The 15,390-nt window shown below is 48.3% G+C and overlaps 1 protein-coding gene across 3 annotated transcripts in view; it reads right to left on the bottom strand.

Annotated features, from left to right (window-relative positions):
* TAF5L (TATA-box binding protein associated factor 5 like) overlaps positions 1–15,390 on the bottom strand; it is a 66,916-nt gene that overhangs the window by 39,236 nt on the left and 12,290 nt on the right. The window lies entirely within an intron of this gene.

The raw sequence follows: 15,390 nt of genomic DNA, 5'->3' as shown, positions 1-15,390 counted from the left end.
TTAAGGATATGAAAAAGGTGTTTTCCTGTTTTCCTGGGACACATGCCAACCCTCTCCACTCCAAGGCAAATGTACCTCCGCCTCTCCCTCTCTCAAAATAACATGTACATTTGTTCATTTCATTGCATTGCAGACTATTATTCATGTTCTTTACCTTAACTTTAACCTTAACATTTTCCCTTCTCGCCCTCCCTGCCCTCAGCCTCCCAAACTTGACTGGGGCTTGCATCCCAAAACTTGTGCTGCTGCAACAGATTGGTATTACTTGCAGGACATTTAGAAAAAGAAAAAAAAAAAAAAAAAAAAAAAAGGAGCAAATGCACATTGAACATATCGACAACGGCGGTAGCCTATTGGGCAGCGCCACTGTCAAAACAACAATCTCCCAGTGGGGGCGAACAAGTACTGGGTAACAGTCCAGCGATGGAGCAACCGCAGTAAGGGTTATCAATCAGAGCAAGAAAACCTCTTAAATCTGAATCCGTACTCCGCTGCGGCTTCTAGCAGATAGGGATGAGCAAAGTCCATGACAGATATCGTATACATATTGTGGTTATCAGCCGATTACTTTTCCCTGTATTCCATTCTGAAGCAGTTAGTGACATGGTAAGGGTTAAGGAAAATAAAAAAAAAAAAAAGGAAAAAAAAAAAAAAAAAAAAAAAGAAGGAAAAGAAGGGGAAGACTGGCTAGTTGACCCAGGAAGTGTGCCTGTTCAGAATAGAAATGTCCGCCATGAGGGCAGTTTTAGGAAAATTTATGGGCTTTGTGGTATGGGTCGTATATCATTCAAGCAGTATCAAAAGGCACCTTGGTATCTTCAAGAGATTGCCGAGAAAAGGTTGGAGTCATTTGTAATCGAGTTCAGAACCATGCCTTGTAGCTATCCTTAACCATCCATTGGCATGTAGATTGGAATCGTTATAAACACATCTATGGATGTATGCTATGGCAGTCATGGAGGGTAGTGTGTACAGGGAATTGTAAAGTGGCACTCATGTAATGTTGCTGACCAAAACATGTTTTAGGCAGGCTGGTTCCTCTGTGCGTCTTGTTGATCCAGCCAAGTTGAAGCCAGATTTGGATCCTCAAAGAAGTGTACCCGATCTTCACCGATTATACGAAGGCGGGCTGGGAACAACATTGCATACTTGATATGATGTGTTCTCTGGCAGCGTTTGACTTCAGAAAATCGTGCTCTTTGTCGCTGGACCTCCGCTGAGAAGTCTGGGAATGCTGAGATAAATCCGGATTGAAACGGAATGTTTCCTTTTAGTCTGGCCAGGCGCAGGACCGCGTCACGGTCCCTGAAGTTTAACAATTTTGCGATGAAAGTACGTGGGGGCGCCCCCTCAGGCGGGCGGCAGGCTGGCATACGGTGAGCACGCTCCACCACGAATGTTGCCGAGAAGGCCTCTCTGCCATATGTAGCAATCAAAAGTTGCTCAAGAAAGGTGGCTGGATCTGTGCCCTCAGAGCCCTCCGGTAGTCCAATAAACCGAAGGTTGGACCTGCGGGTCTGGTTCTCCAAGTCATCTTGCTTCTGTGCTAACTGTTGCAGCTGGCGCTGCAGGTCCTCTTGTGAATGCTGCATAGGGTATAGTGTGTCCTCCGCCCGCCCAAGTCTAGTCTCAGCTTCAGTGACCCGTTCCCTGAGTTTGGTCATGTCATGTCTAATAAGTGAAATGTCCACTTTTACCTCCTCTATTTTGGATGTTAGAGTGGCTTGGCATAAGGATATTGCTTCTAATACCTTCGCAGTGCTGTCCGGTTCTTGATCTGCAGGAGGGGCCGCGTGTACTGCTGGCGCGGCGCCATCTTGTCCCTCAGAGTCCCGCTCCGTCCTCCGGTACCGCTCCAGCGATGAAGAGGCAGCGTTGTTCCGTTTCGGCGGGGACATAGTTCACCCGGGTCGGTGTGCCCGATCATACAGGGTTTAGTGATCGATTGCAGTGTTTCTGAGGCAAAGGATGTGAGTAGAAGGATCTGCCGCGAGCGGAGCTTCAGTCACGCACGTCTGCTCACATCGCTGTCCAGGCCACGCCCCAGCAATTGTTGTTTTTGATGCCTGCTCACCCCTCTTTGTGCCAGAAAAACTGACCAACAGATGATGCGATCTTCTGAACACCTTTTCTCTGCTTAAAGTGGTAGTAAACTCAGATAATGTTACCCCAAATCAGCAATATGCAATTTCATGTTGCTGTTTAGTAGCTATGTGCCGCATACATTATGCAAACAGAACGTTCTTACTTGATAAAATGAACTTTTTATGATCACCCCTGCTTCTACTCAGCCGCTGCCATTACAACTCCTGTCTTTCGCATCTCAGTAGTATTTTATTTCCGCCCTCACTATTCTTCTGTGGCCATAATCCCGCATGTGCGCATTCGTGCACGAGCCAAGCCTCATTTTCGTTTCAGACAGACAGGCTCTGTCCTCGGCTCTGCGCTCCAACCCCTATGACATAGCGAGTCACATGGGGGAGTCACATGGGGTAATTAGCTTCTCAGCGGGGGAGTGTCGCGGGATCTCGGGGCTGATGTCAGCCAAAGGAAATGACGCAGCCCCGACATGTACACAGCAATTATCCGGCAGGCCGGAAACATAGGACTAATCGCGCATGCGCCGGTGACGTCATTGAAAAGATAACAAAGAATTACACACAAACCAAACAGGTAGGAAGCCACACACACAGCGCAAACAGGACTTTAGGTTACAATGATTCATTTTACAGAAACTTGATTTGATGGGTATACAACCGCTTTAAGTAAAGCAGCAGACACTTCCCAATATCTAGTGAATGAAAGGCTCTTTCCTTCTCGTTCTGTGGGTTGACACAGAAGGATGGGAGGATAATTTCCTGTGACCTATGGAACCGTGAGGCCACTTTAGGAAGTTACAGGGGGATCCTGCCTGAGGATGACTCTGTCCTCTAACAAACGAAAAAACTGCTCCTTCATAGATAGAGCCTGTAAATCACCCACCCTCCTGGCCATTGTGATGGCCAGAAGGAAGGCGGTCTTAAAAGAAAGCAATTTAACTGAACTCTGAGCCAACGGCTCAAAAGGTGCTCTGGTTAGGGCCTCCAAGACTAGCGATAAGTCCCACAGCGGAAATTTACTCATTTGAACCGGGGACAACTAGCCGTCAAAAATCTTTTTTTGAATCCAGGGCCAGTCTTCTGTCCAAAAAGCTAGACATTGCTGCCACCTGGACCCTAAGGGTCTTGGTTGCCAGGCCTCGATCCACTCCCTCCTGTAGGAAGTCTAGGATCGTAGGAATGCCCTGTTGAAAAGTCCCCCTCATGTCACACCAACGAGAGAAGACCCCCCAGACCCTGGCATAAATGCATCTAGTAATCGGCTTTCTGCTCAGTAAAAGGGTCTCTATTACTTTCTCAGAGCACCCCTTCCTGCACAGGCTCTCCCTCTCAAGAGCCAAGCCATCAATTTGAAAAATCCTGGGTTCGGGTGGCAGAGTGGACCCTGAAATGGAAGATCTTGACGCTCTGGAAGGTGCAGCGGAGAGGTCACCAACCAGTTCCCCAGGGTGGGAAACCAGGTCCTCTTGGGCCACCAGGGAGCGATCAGGATCAGACTGCCCCTGGACCAACTCAGTTTCTGTATAATTCTTTGGATCAGTGCTAAGGAGGGGGAAAGCATAAGCTAGGCTGAAATCCCACTCTTGTGCTAATGCGTCCACCCCCACGGACCCCTCCTCTCTGGACAGGAAGAAGAAACTTTTGACCCTCCTGTTCGCCCTGCTCACAAAGAGGTTTATCTCTGGGGTGCCCAACTGTTGACACACAAGCGAGAACACCTCAGGATTTAACTCCCATTCTCCCTGGTGAACGGTCTGCCGACTGAGGAAATCCGCTTCTACATTGAAAATCCCCTTTATATGTACCGCAGAGGGCACTCTCTGTTCTGCCCATTCCAAGATTTCCTGTGTCGAACTCATTATTTTGACAGCGCGACCGGCTACCTCCCTGACGATTCAGGAAGGCCACGGTCTTAGAGTTGTCAGAGAGGACCTGGACTTCTCTCCCCCTGATCCTGTCCTCGAACGCTTTTAGAACCTCTTTGACTGCTAGGAGCTCCCTGAAATTGGAGGAAGCGACTCTCTGGAGCCTGTCCCATACATCCTGCGCCTGTAGCCCCTCTAAATGGGCCCCCAGCCCCAGGAGCTTGCATCGGTTGTCACCCTGACAGACTGAAGCTGGGTCCAAAGGTGACCCGCCCCCAACCTCTGAGGGTTGAGCCACCAAAGAAGGGACTTCTTCTGTACCTACCCGGACGTCCAAAGACTCCCTTTTTTCCATCCCATGAAGAGAGTAGGAAATTCTGAAGGGATCTGGAGTGGAGCTGGGCCCAAGGCATGGTAGGAATACAGAACATCCTGAGTCCCAGAGTCCTCATAATCAACCGTCGGGAGGCCTCCCTCCGATCTATGATAGAAGATACCGTGCGAATCAGGGCTTCCACCTTCTCCTGTGGAAGAACCAGCTTCTGCGCTACTGAGTCTACCAGAAGGCCTAGGTAGAGCTTGGACTGAGGTGGAGTTAGTGAGGATTTCTCCTGACTGAACAACCACCCCAGGGATTCCAAGGTGCTTATCCCCTTGTCTAGATCTAAGAGCAGAGAATCCCTGGAAAGGTTGTAGACCAATAGGTCATCTAGATAGGGGATCAGTGCAATTCCCTGGAGGTGCAGGTAAGAGATGACCTCTGCTAGAATCTTTCTAAAGACTCTCGGGCTGGCTGCCAGTCTGAAGGGCAAGGCCCGGAACTGCCAGTGCTGGGTACCCTGATCTGTGGGTATCGCAAAACGAAGGAATATCTGATCCTCCGAAAAAATGGGGACATGCAGATATGAATCCTTTAGGTCTATGGTGACCATAAACCTTCAACAGATGATTCCTGACCGTGTACACCGACTCCATACGCCACTTCTTGTATTGTAGGAAGGAGTTTAGCTTTCTTAGATTTATAAATCAAGTGGTATTTCCCGGAGGGTTTTGGAACCACGAATACATGGGAATAAAATCCCTGTCCGCACGGAGTTGTTGGAACTGGGAGGATGACCCCCTTGTCTGCCAACTGTCTGACACTTTCTAAGAGTCCTAAAGCTTTCGGTCTGTCCCTGGGTAGATAGGTTAGAAGAAAAGATTGGAGGGGTCTGGAAACAAATTCCAGTCTGTAGCCCTCTCTTATCCACTGAGGGATAAGAGGACTCTGAGAGACTTGTTCCCACTGTGTGACAAAGTGAGAGAGCCTCCCCCCTACCCTGGTGCTGGCGTCACTTGGAATCCATGTCTGCAGGCTTTGGGCTTGAGAAAAGGAGACCTCCTTTCTGCTTGCTCATGCCAAAGCACCATTTTTTGCCTTCTTTACGATATTCAAAATGGTGGTTGACCCATGGGCCTCGAAAAAAATGTTTCCTTTATCCTTTTTAGGTTTTACAGGAAACTTCTTTCCCTCTGCAGTGAGCCTGGAAAGGGTCTGGTTCCAAACCTGCACCAAATACAACCCCTGGCAAAAAATTATGGAATCACCAGTCCCTGAGGATGTTCCCTCAGTTGTTTATTGTTGTAGAAAAAAAGCAGATCACAGGCATGGCCAAAAACTAAAGGCATTTCAAATGGCAACTTTCTGGCTTTAAGAAACACTAAAAGAAATCAAGAAAAATAATTGTGGTGGCCAGTAACAGTTAGATTTATAGAACAAGCACAGGGAATAAATTATGGAATCACTCAATTCTGAGGAAAAAATTATGGAATCATGAAAAACAAACAAAATAACACTTCAAGACATCACTAGTACTTTGTTGCACCACCTCTGGCTTTTATAACTGCTTGCAGTCTCTGAGGCATTGACTTAATGAGTGATAAACAGTACTCTTCATCAATCTGGCTCCAGCCTTCTCTGACTGCTGTTGCCAAATCATCTTTGCAGGTTGGAGCCTTGTCATGGACCATTTTCCTTAACTTCCACCACAGATTTTCAATTGGATTGAGATCCGGACTGTTTGCAGGCCATGACATTGACCTTATGTGTCTTTCTTCAAGGAATTTTTTCACAGTTTTTGCTCTATGGCAAGATGCATTATTATCTTGATAAATGATTTCATCATCCCCAAACATCCTTTCAATAGATGGGATAAGAAAAGTGTCCAAAAATTAAAGTTACGTACCGGTAACGTCTTTTCCAGTAGTCTTTCAGGACAGCCACCATGAGAGATAGTCTCCTCTTCCTCTAGGAAACACTGCGCCAGCCCATAAATTCTTACTTCCCCCTGCCAGACCTCAGTATATTCCAAGATTACCTCCGGTCAGCTGGGGAGACACAAGAACACATTAATAAAATACTATTCCATATCATTATCATGCTGCGTTCTGGTCTTTTATAAGACACCCCAAAATTTCGGGTGGGTAACTAGGGCTGTCCTGAAAGACTACTGGAAAAGACGTTACCGGTACGTAACTTTAATTTTCCCCCTTCGTCTTTCAGGACAGCCACCATGAGAGGATGAACGAGCACTTACCAGTTAGGGTGGGACTACAGCTTGCAACACCTTTCGCCCAAAGGCTTGCTCACTAGCCGACACCAGGTCCACTCTGTAGTGCTTAACGAAAGTGGAATAGCTGGACCATGTTGCAGCCCTGCATATCTGCTCTGGCGTCGCTCCAGCCTTCTCTGCCTGAGAAGCTGCCATAGCTCTAGTAGAGTGTGCCCTTATACCCATTGGGATTTCTTTCCCTGCTAATGTATAGGCCTGGCCAATGGCTACTCTGAGCCATCTGGCAATAGTGCGTCGAGACGCTTTGCATCCTTTTCTGGCCCCAGAAAACAAAACAAATAAAGAGTCTGACTTTCTAAACCTCTTGGTCAGCTCTAGGTACTGAAGGATAAATCTCCTTACGTCCAACGAATGAAATTTTAATTCCCTTTCCCCCGAGGGGTTGGGACAAAATAAGGGTAGAACTACCTCCTGACTTCTGTGGAAACCCGAAGCCACCTTAGGTAAAAATGCTGGATCAGTTTTGAAGATGATCCGATCTGGAAAAATAATGCAAAAAGGAGGTCTAACAGATAAGGCCTCAATCTCACTGACTCTCCTGGCAGTTGTCACTGCTACCAAAAAAACTGTTTTTAACGTAAGATCCTTTAGTAGACATTCTTCTAAAGGTTCAAAGGGGGTTCCCGTCAGGCCCTGTAAAACTAACGATAGGTCCCACTTGGGAAAGGAAGGACCCTGAACCGGTCTTTGTCTAGAAAGAGTTTTAAAGAATCTGACCACCCAAGGGTTGGTGGCCAGATGCTTTTCTAAATAAGCACTGAGTGCTGACACCTGACCTTTAAGGGTACTTATGGATAAACCCCTGTCTGCCCCGCACTGAAGGAATTCCAACACAGCTGTGGGACTATGTACCGCAAAGGAGCCTTCTGCACACCATTCATTGAAACGTACCCAGACTTTTTTATAAATCTGGTGTGTTTCCTTCTTCCTGCTGTTGAGGAGGGTGGAGATTAATTTCTCAGAAAACCCCCTAGCTCTTAGCATACCCTCCTCAGTAGCCAGGCCGCTAACTGCCAATGGTGAACCTGTGGACAGAGGACTGGGCCCTGTGAGAGGAGATCCTCTAGAGGTGGCAGGAATAAGGGAGGTTCGACCGCTAGCTGCTTGAGTACTGAGAACCAAGCCCTCTTTGGCCAATGTGGTGCTACTAGAATCAGGGACGTGTTTTCCATCTGGAACTTCCTGAGGACCGCCGGTAATAACGCTGGGGGCGGGAAGGCATAGCAGATTCTGAAATGCCAGCTCTGGATCAATGCGTCGACCCCTCGCGCTCCCTCCCCTCTGTTTAGGGAGAAAAAACAAGGGGCCTTCGCGTTACTTCTTGACGCGAACAGATCTACTTCTGGAGGACCCCATTTCTCTGAAATGAGATTGAAAACCTCCTGGTTGAGGATCCAATCGCCCTCTCTCAGTTTGGTTCGGCTGAGAAAATCTGCTATCACATTCTTCTCTCCTCTCAGGAAGACTGCTGAGAGTGAGAGAGTGTGAGTCTCGGCCCAGTTCAGAATGTCTGATGCTAAGGCCAACAGGACTCCGCTTTTCGTGCCGCCCTGTTTGTTTATATAGGCCACAGCGGACGAGTTGTCCGACTGCACCTGAACATGGTGGCCCTGTAGCTCCTCTTTGAAGAACCTGAGTGCTAGCCCGATTGCCCTCAGCTCCTTCCAATTGGACGACCTTCTTAGTTCGTCGCCCTCCCAGGTGCCCTGTGCTAAAAGGGAACCCAGATGCGCCCCCCAACCTTTGCCGCTTGCGTCTGTGGTTACCACCTGAGAAACTGGGATGAACCACAGACGACCCTGCGACAAGTTTGAGACCCTCCTCCACCACCAGAGGGATCTCTTTACTTGGTGTGGAACCTGTACCAAGGTGTCCAGATCTTCCTGACTGTGATCCCACACCCTTAGGACAAAGGACTGTAAGGGACGAAAGTGCAGACCTGCCCATTGCACTGCTGGGAGGGTAGCGGTCAATAGTCCCAGGGCCGACATCAAAACTCTTATGGAGACCTGACTGCTGCACTGAAGAACCGCCACTGCCCTGTCCAGTTTTTGAACTTTTTCTGCTGGAAGAAACACCCTCAGTAGCGTTGAGTCCAACAGATAGCCCAAGTACATAATGCGCTGAGAGGGAATCAAACTGGATTTCTCCAAGTTCATTAGCCACCCTAGACCTGTAAGAACCCTCTTTGTTAGTTCTAGATCTCTGACTAACTGCAGTGGACACGGTGCAAACAGGAGCAGGCCGTCCAGGTATGCGATCACTAATATTCCCTGGAGCCGAAGAAAGGCCATCACCTCCGCCAAGACCTTGGTGAAAATGCGGGGCAAGGAGGATAGCCCGAAAGGCAGCGCCTGAAACTGTAGATGTACCGTTGTTCCACCTACATTTACCGCTAGCCGAAGAAACCTCTGCGAGGCTTCTGTAATAGGAACGTGTAGATACGCGTCCCTTAGGTCCAGAGATACCATAAAGCAGTTACGGGGCAACAGGGCTCTGACTGTGAAAATTGTTTCCATACGGAATCTCCTGTACGTCACTGACCTGTTCAGGGGCTTTAAATTCAGAATCAGTCTGAATTTCCCTGTGGGTTTCTTCACTACGAAGATGTGTGAATAGAAACCCTCCTCGGCCTTTGGAACTCTGAGAACCACATTTTGATCTACCAGATCTCTTAATGCTTCCAACAGAGCCTCGGCTTTTGCCGTACACCTGGGTAGGTGCGTGACAAGAAATCTCCGTGGAGGAGGATTTGTGAATTCGATATGGTACCCCCTTCTTATAATCCCTAGGATAAAGCGATTGGGGGATATCGCTTCCCACTGTGGGAGGAAGGCCCCCAGTCTTCCCCCCACCCTGGTTGGGGAGTCATTGGTTTTTACGGGGCTGTTCAGGAGGGCGAAAAATCGCCCCTCCCCTGCCCCTGCCCTTCTGACCCCAAAATTTCTTTTGCCCTTCCGGCTTTGGAATTTCTTTACGCTTTTGCGGACTTCTTTGTCTGTGTAGGGGTTTTCCGCTTAACTGGGAAGGATTTCTTCCTGTCTGCTGTGCGGTCCAAGACGGTCTCTAACCCTGGGCCGAAGAGAAGGTCTCCCGTAAACGGTATGCCGCACAACTTGGAGGCGCTATCGCCCGGCCAAGTTTTTAGCCAGAGGGCTCTCCTGGCCGAATTGGCCAGAGCCGCTGATCTGGCCGACATACGGACTGATTCTGCCGAGGCATCAGCTATGTAGGCGATACCCCGCAGAATCGTAGGGAAAGAAGATAGAATGGTTTCTTTTGCCGTTCCAGCTTCAATATGCTCTTGAATCTTAGAGAGCCAGTGCTCCAGATTGCGAGCCACTACTGTGACAGCCAACTCAGGTTTTAAATTACCAATTGTTGAATCCCAAGTCTTTTTGAGGAGAGAGTCTATTCTCTTATCCATGACATCCACCAGGGCCCCCATGTCCTCAAAAGCCAGGTCTGTGTGTCTGGAAACCTGGGAGAAGGCAGCATCTAACTTGGGACTTTTATTCCAGATAGATGTAGGATCATCCGAGAATGGAAATCTCCTTTTTAAGGATCTAGAAAAAAAGGGTTTCCTTTCTGGATCCTGCCACTCCTTTTTAATAGTTTCAACCAGTACCTCATGTACTGGAAAAACTTTTCTCCTTTGTTCCCCTAAACCCTTGTACATTTGGTCATGAAGGGTCAGGGGTTTCCTGTCTTCCTGAATACCGAGGGTTGTATAAATAGCCCCTAAGAGGTCCTCTACCTCTTCCAGGGATAATTTATATCTGGAGGATTTCCTGGACTCCCCATCCAGGTCCTCTCCCTCTGAACCATCCTGGGAATCGGAGGAGGAACTGTCTGGTTGTCTTTGTTCCACTCCGGAGGGCCCTGGAGCTTCCACTGCCCTAACTGAAGTTGCAGGTTGGGCAGGAGCAGAGCCCTGAGCCTGAGGCGAGGTTGTATCCTGGGGGACTGGACTAAAGGGAGGCTGAAACCTTTCAAATAAGGCTTTAAATGAAGAGAAGGTGGACGAAAGCTCCTTAACCGAGGCTGCAAGTCCTGACTCCTGTTCAGAGTCCCTCTCCTTAACAAGGGAGTCTATGCACTCCCTACACAAGACCTTTGTCCATGTTTCCCCTAAAGTGTCCCTACAAGAGGCACACCTCTTCTTAGAGCTATGTGCAGACCTAGACTTCTCTGTAGCTTTCTGAAATACATGAAAAGAAAAAACAAACATTTTGTCACTTTTTTTTTTTTTTTTCCCAAAAAACAAGAAGGATACATACCTGGGAGTGCACTAGACCCTCCTTAATATGTGGGGATCTGAGCCTCCCTCCCCTGACCACCCAGGGTGTCTGCCCCCCCATGACAGGAACTATACATGGAGGGACAATCCTAGATAAAGAGTACTCTTCCCCAGGGCACTCTTACCTTAGGAAGGCTGGAGGTAGTGTCCGTTGGCTGAGCATCTGCTTCCGACATGACTTGCAGGTGGTTGCTACTACCGAGTCCCACGCTGCCTGTGCGCGTCCCAGACTTGTCTCCAGCCTGTGCCTGGCTTCCCTATCAGCGCCGCAACCCGGAACCGGAAGTCGCGGGTCAAAGGCAAGCACTCGCCCTTCCGCCGGAAATGACGTCGCCGTCGTCCGGCCCGCCTAGTTCCAAAAGAAAAAAAAAAAAAAAAAAAAAGAGAGCGGTCTGTATGGTATACAGGGAAGGTGAACGCTTGCCTGCTGCAGCCCTGTAGCCTCGATAGGGAGTCCCCCCAACCTGAAGCCGCGCTCGGCTAGGAAGTGGTGGCAACAGAACGAGGGGTAAGTCCCCCCTATGCCCTAGGAAACCCCTGCTCCCATTACAGGCTCCAAAAAATATAAACAGCCACAGTCACCCTGACTGAATGGCCTGGTTCCTTGCACAGTGTCTCCCCACCGGAGGAAACACTAATACTGAGGTCTGGCAGGGGGAAGTAAGAATTTATGGGCTGGCGCAGTGTTTCCTAGAGGAAGAGGAGGAGACTATCTCTCATGGTGGCTGTCCTGCAAGACGAAGGGGGAAATTTCAATGTAAACCTGTGTATTTATTGAAGATTTAATGACAGCCACCTCCCCAGTGCCTTTACCTGACATGCAGCCCCATATCATAATTGACTGTGGAAATTTGCATGTTTTCTTCAGACAGTCGTCTGCATAAATCTCATTGGAACGGCACCAAACACAAGTTCCAGCTTCATCGCCTTGCCCAATGCAGATTCAAGATTCATCACTGAATATGACTTTCATCCAATCATTCACAGTCCACGATTGCCTTTCCTTAGCCCATTGTAACCTTGTTTTTTTGTGTTTAGGTGTTAGAGATGGCTTTCTTTTAGCTTTTCTGTATGTAAATCCCATTTCCTTTAGGCGGTTTCTTACAGTTCGGTCACAGATGTTGACTCCAGTTTCCTCCCATTTGTTCCTCATTTGTTTTGTTGTACATTTTCTGTTTTCAAGGCATATTGCTTTAAGTTTTCTGTCTTGACGCTTTGATGTCTTCCTTGGTCTACCAGTATGCTTGCCTTTAACCACCTTCCCATGTTGTTTGTATTTGGTCCATGTTTTAGACACAGCCGACTGTGAACAACCAACATCTTGTGCAACACTGCGTGATGATTTACCCTCTTTACCTACATACTAACAAGCAGATTTAATCTGATGCAGGTGTTAGTGTTTGTAATGAAAATTTACACGGCGATTCCATATTTTTTCCTCAGAATTGAGTGATTCCATAATTTATTCCCTGTGCTTGTTCTATAAATCTAACTCTTACTGGCCACCACAATTATTTTTCTTGATTTCTTTTAGTGTTTCTTAAAGCCAGAAAGTTGCCATTTGAAATGCCTTTAGTTTTTGGCCATGTCTGTGATCTGCTTTTTTTCTACAACAATAAACAACTGAAGGAACATCCTCAGGGACGGGTGATTCCATAATTTTTGCCAGGGGTTGTAGAAGGGACCCTTCAAATGGCAGACCACACAACCTTGTTCTTAATGTATGGTCCCCATCCCAGGGCTGCTGATTTCGGACATCCGTACAGTTTCAACTGCCGCATCCGGCACATAGGCAACCGCTTTTCCAATCACTTCCAAGGAATCCAAGAGCTGCTTGGACTTGGAAGTATGCGCTACATGGTCCATTAACTTATTTACCCATACATCCGCATTTCTGGCTACAAAGGCCAATGCCAGTGCTGGACCCATGGCCACAGCATTGGCCTCCCAGGCTCTACGCAAAAGGGTCTCAGACCAGCGGTCCATCTGGTCGGGTATATTACCTGCGTCCTCAAAAGAGAGGTCCGATTGCTTGGGCACCTGTGCTAAGGACGCATCAAGCCTGGGTATTTTAAAAAACTTCTCTTCCTCCTCTTCTTTGAAAGGGCACCTGCGTTTCCAGGTTTTAAATTTTAGAAGTTTTCTCTCTGGCTCTTTCCACTCCCTCAGAATAAATATCCTTGAGGGACTGGTGGATAGGCAAGACTTTGGAATGAGGTCTAATCAGACCTTGATACATCCTATCCTGGGTGGAAATCTGTGCCTCGGGCACCTGAATCTCTTTCAAAGCATATATTGCCCCCACGAGACCCTCCATATCATCTGCTGAAAAGATATGCCTGCCTGGGCTGGAGTGTTCCTCTTCCTCCTCCTAGCTATTTTCTACACCCCCCCCCCCTCCTCAGGAAGGCTCCGACTGGAGTCCTCAACCTCTACTTTCTCAGAATCCTGAGAGGCCGGGGTCTTTTGGGGCTCAGGGCGTGTATATCTACCACCCCTATGTGTAGAAGCACTCTCCTGAAAGGATGAACCCTCTCTACTAGGGTGGACTCTTCCTGCCTAGTATTAAGGCTTGCCTGAAAGGCCTTGAGTATAGACAACATTTCTGTCTGTACTGAGAGAAACTGACCTGCGAGATCTCCTTTCCGGACAATTTGTGTATACGCTTGAAGCAAAACGGCTTGGTGTGTTCTGGTGCCAATTTTTCATTGCAATAAATCACACCTCTTAGACCAGGAAGGAATCTTAGATCTAGGTCTACTGGCAACATCCTGGGCAATAGCTTCTGCAAGAAAAAGAGCCCCATTTAGCCAAAAAATGACCTTCACTGTGGCCCCCTGCGAGGGTAAGGGCTAGGGAACCCACCCCCTCCATTACTCCCGCCAGCCAGGTAGACTCACCCCCTGTGGTCTCTTGAACAGCTGCCAATACCACCTCCTCTCGTTCCATTGTTGGGGTTTCCCCCTCTGGTGAGAGAGCTGTAGACGCCTGCTCCCAGCCTTTAAGCTGTCTCCTCTGGATCCCAATTGTGAGATCTCCCTGGAGCGCCGTCCTGAACGCTGCACCGCCATTTTCTAATAGTCCCAGAAACCGGAAGTGCCGCACTCTAGCGGCGTGACTCACTTCCGACACCCAGGAGGAGGAAATCCTCTGCAGAATGCGCTGGAAAACACCAGCCAAGCCAGCACCAGCCTCTGGAGAGAGGATGCGTGCCAAGAGTGGAGGAGAGCGCTATCGCCTCCTGAAGGGGCCCAGGCCATTGGTCTGCAGAGGGACAAAGAAGGAGGACTCACCAGGGAGACCGAGGAGACCTCTAACCGGCAACATCCTGCAAACTGACTCCCAGTCAGGTAAGGAAGAGGAGCAGAAACTATGGTCCCTGAAGTTCTGGGAGCCTCCACTGTGCCCAGGGTCCTGCAGTCGCTGCGCCGCGCCCCCCCCCCCCCCCCACCCGAGAAATAGGGAAAAAACCCCAGGAAGGGCAAGCCCTACCAGACCCAGAGGCTTTCCAGCCCTCGGCCTTAGGTCTTAAGAGAGAGAAAAAAAGAAAAAAAAAAAAAAAAAAAAAAACTGTTTCGCTGTGGGGAAACAAAATCAAAAAAACTGAGGAGCACAGGGAGGGGCAGGGTTTTTAACCTCTATCTTGATTGTGTTTCCTGTCAGGTGGGACCAGTCATCTCTCAGGGTGCCGTCCTGGAAGACGACTTGAGAAACTTTGCTTGCCAGAACAGCCCAGAATTAGGCCATAAAAGCAGGGTATTAGAGGCTACCACTGACATCTCTACACACCCCCACTTTATAACCCAAGATCCTCTATTTTTGAGAACAGGTTCTCTTTAAATTAGCTTTTCTGAAAGTATTGCCTTACCTGTGATAAGTTTATGACATTTCACAATTTTTCCCCAAATATTTGGCCTATTCTAAAAAGATTTCAGCACCAAAAGGGAAAGTACACAACAACCTCCTTTTCCAGGAATCCTGAAGGATTGACAGAAAATGGCTTCACCCACCTGCAGAAAACACAAGACTAGACTAAAGAGTTTCAAAGGGCTCCCCTGGAGCCAACAGTTTTTGGGAGAGGAATGTTTTTCTATTTTTGCCTGATATAGGATTCTAACGGCTTAACAGTCCTGGGTCTTCTTTGTCGTATATTTTATAGTTTCATTTGGTCTGGACTGCAGGCAGGCCAGTTAAGCACCCAGACTCTTCCACTATGAAGCTATGCTGTTCTCATAGATGCAGTGCATGATTTAGCATTGTCCTCCTGAAATATGCAAGGCCCTTTTTTTAAATGTGCCCCCCATCCTTAGGTGCTGGCATCCATAGCGATTCTTACTTGTACCAAGTACAATCAGAGGTGTTCCTCCTGACTTAAGGCCAAGACGTGGCCTTCCTCCTCGTGAGAGAGTTAGCGTTCCTTGTCTGGACTGGTAAGTGCACAATATAGGATATAAAAAGTAACAATGAATACTGCAGGACACATGTCAGAATTGGGTCACACTAGGGCCTAAGTA

This window comes from Aquarana catesbeiana, linkage group LG04 (genome assembly GCF_042186555.1).
Source record: "Aquarana catesbeiana isolate 2022-GZ linkage group LG04, ASM4218655v1, whole genome shotgun sequence".
Taxonomy (NCBI): domain Eukaryota; kingdom Metazoa; phylum Chordata; class Amphibia; order Anura; family Ranidae; genus Aquarana; species Aquarana catesbeiana.
The sequence above is the reverse complement of the archived record's forward strand: the minus strand, read 5'-3'. Positions and strand labels throughout refer to the sequence as shown.